Below are 3,290 nucleotides of genomic sequence, written 5' to 3'. Positions count from 1 at the left end.
CACAGTTACTATTATCAGGTCCAAATGCAGATTTACGTGTGCAAGGTAAAGTGCTGTGATATTGTAGTTTGGACATTGAAGGATTGTATCGTTCTTCGAATCTATGAAGACTCACAGTTCTGCAAGAATATGCTGCAGCGTTGTACCCTGTACTTCAAGCTTGCGATTCTGTCTGAACTGTGCTATTGTTACTGGACAGATAACCTTAAAGAAGGACCACAAGAGGCTAGCGATCAAGACTCAGTGCCACCAGATGAGGTGTACTGTGTATGTGGTGGTCCCGAATCAGGCAGAATGGTCATGTGCGACAGCAAGACATGCAAGCGTGTTTGGTTTCACTACGAGTGTGTTAATCTAAAGAGAGCTCCGAAGAAAAAAACATGGTACGGCCCAGAGTGCACAGAGCAAAGTAGGAAGGCCTAATTTGTATGCAGTGGCTGACAAGCTTGCTCCTTCTAGATTAGTGCAACGGCAAACCATGAACATAGAAAACGCGGAGGGTTTGATATGCACAGTGCGTAACAAGTTCACTGTGGAATGTTGTTCTGTATGCATACCTGTACGAAAAAAACAAAAGCAAATTGAAAATTTTTTTATTTACATCAATTCAGTGAGTGTACTTGTAGCACCTTTAACTCAAGAAAGGCAGTCGCAGGTATCAGACGAAACAAACATTGATACACAGCTAGGTCACAAAAAATTCCGAGTTTCTACGTTCAACGGACAAAAACAGAAATTGAATCAAGATCCACGCAGAGTTCAAGAATGTTCCATTCCATCCTAGCTAACTCCAGGAAGATATGCACTTGACATCTGAGACAAACTCAGCACGTACTGGTGGGCGAGTTGGTAATTTCGTGTTTACTACGAAGGCGCGAAATAAAACGACGGACGAAAGAAGACGACATGGGGCAACCACAAAGGCGCACTAACAACTGAACGTTTTATTTCTTGACACAGGAACAAATAGCTGCTGCCAAGAGCTTTCCTGTGTCGAGAAATAAAATGTTCATTTGTTATTGTGCCTATGTGGTTATCCCGTGTCGTCTTCCTTCGTCCGTCGTTGTGAACAAGTCAGACAAATCCAAGAACATACTACCTCAGATTCTTCTACAGAAACATGCCGATATGTGCGCATGCACGACAAGAGCGCGAGTTCAGCCAAATGGGACGGTTGAGCTGTTCATGTTGCATAATGCTCCACAAACAAAAACCATCTTGTCGAGCACTGTTGGTCCATTTTCTTCACCAGTGAGCACTTCCACAGGCAGTGTGTGCTTGAGGATTCTGTACTTATTTCGTACAAGCCCAATTACCCTCTCTACATGAATCCTCACGTTCGCTATTTTGCGAGTCTTCTCCACATCCATGGGCGAAAGTTGCTGTTTGCCCTTAGTGAAGGCAAGCATGGCTAACTTGGCACAGTGCATACCAACACTGTCGGCAATTGTGAAGCCTCGGTGGGCTAGAACAACATCCCCAGGCAAGAGGTTGTTCAAAATGCCACACTTTCCTGCAATAACCTTATCACTTGTCCGCCCACACCAGCCTTTGGAAACAAATGTGACTACACCTTGCGGTGCAATGCCCATCAAATATTTTAGTGTTGTGACTTTTATAGTCGGACCATGTGTGCGACCGGGCCAGCATAGATGAAGGGCGCTCAATGAAAACCTCAAAACAGTCTATAACAACTGCTACCTCCACGCCGAATGATTTGCGAAAAGTCATGGGCATAGTTGCCCGGAGAGTCTCCTGGTCAGGCCACTGGACAGCTCGGGAGAGCCAAACATAGGCCACGTCCAGCCACTTGTTGACAATCCTTGTCACTGTAGACTGCGACACGTGAAACCTGCAAATAACAATTACACCTATTAGCAGCTTTCATCAAACGAAAGCTAAACACAAGGTAGTACCTGTAGGCCAAATCTTGTAGAGGAGTGTTGAGCCGCAGGCGCATCAGAAATATGACCATTTCTTGAAATGCTGTCAGAGAGTTACGGCTTGTGTGCGTTGCGCCTTCCTTTAGTAAGTTGAACAGCACAAGCAGCAGGGCAAGGTTGGGCAGCCCAGTGTAAAACTGGACCATATCCGCCCTTGTTTTCAGAATGTCTTCTGACAACACGTGCATACTGAGCTCCTGTTTTCCATTTCGAAGCTCTGAGAGAAGGTGCCTGTTTTCTTCCTCCAACTGTCCGATGTGAGCCATTGTCAGTTCGGTCACATGACTGAAGTCAGCCTTCCCTGAAAAGATGCAGATATGTGTGATCCTAGCACCAGGAATTTCTTCTAAACAAAATGCATTTCTTTCCACTGCTTAAACCCACGCAACTACTGGTGATAAGCACTCTGGGAAGTACCTCTATTTATACAGACTTCGACAGGAACCTGTGGCTGTTCTGGTTCTTGACCATCAGCAGATGAAAGTGCGTCTTCTGTAATCATTGTCTTCTTCAACTGTTGTGTTTGGGCTCCCTTGGCATTCTCTCAGAGGGCTGGCTCTTCTTTCTGAGCGTCTTTGCTTTCTCCTGTATTTGAAAATAAACGTGGCCCATTCCTGCTGAAGGCATAACGAACTTCAGCATACACACTTATTTACCTAGCGCCTGAAAATGTAAGGGCATTTACCGGGATGCCAAACCTTCAGAGTCCACACTTTTTCCATGTCCTAAATGAAGTGATGGTGCCCAGTTTGGGTCTGCCTCAGCCATTGCATATGCTGGTCGACCTGCAAAAAATAAAACTATCAACCTTTCAAGCAATGAGTGTCAAACTGTTTCTTGTGTGAAGTGGATTTACATGCACAGCACAGTAGTGGGCTCTAGGCTTTCACTAGAAATTCTTTATCGAGGTTTTTGTTTTACTTTTGGCGCAGAACACTGGATTCGCGCCTCGTATTTTCGGAAATACAGCCGCATAGAACATGAGACCCACAGATCACCAGCAGAGCTGTTTTAGTGGCTCCTCAACAGCAGCTAATTAAGAACGACGTACGCTTTTAAACGGAACGCGTTTTCTTTTCCAGCTTGCATATGTACGCACAGCACTGTTCAAAGAATAATTTGGTAGTACGCGCTACCTTCGCTTGAGCTTATTTTCTTCTGGCAACAAAGTACAAAACAGAACGATCATTCCAGCCCAGAAAACCGCAGTAAAGGCTGGCTGTGCTGGGTTGAGGTGGTCGCGCGAATGTTGAGACATTCGCTGACCCTAGAACCGCCAACGCGACGACACCGCTACGCTGGGCGTCATTAAAAGTATACTGACATTGAAATAACGCTCATTCTGAG

General features: G+C 45.4%; 1 pseudogene; it reads right to left on the bottom strand.

Annotated features, from left to right (window-relative positions):
- Nucleotides 1-225: 225 nt before the first annotated feature.
- LOC126540085 (uncharacterized) lies at nucleotides 226-2,732 on the bottom strand (annotated as a pseudogene).
- Between the last annotated feature and the right edge of the window lie 558 nt (nucleotides 2,733-3,290).

Source organism: Dermacentor andersoni, chromosome 2 (assembly GCF_023375885.2).
Source record: "Dermacentor andersoni chromosome 2, qqDerAnde1_hic_scaffold, whole genome shotgun sequence".
NCBI lineage: Eukaryota > Metazoa > Arthropoda > Arachnida > Ixodida > Ixodidae > Dermacentor > Dermacentor andersoni.
The sequence above is the reverse complement of the archived record's forward strand: the minus strand, read 5'-3'. Positions and strand labels throughout refer to the sequence as shown.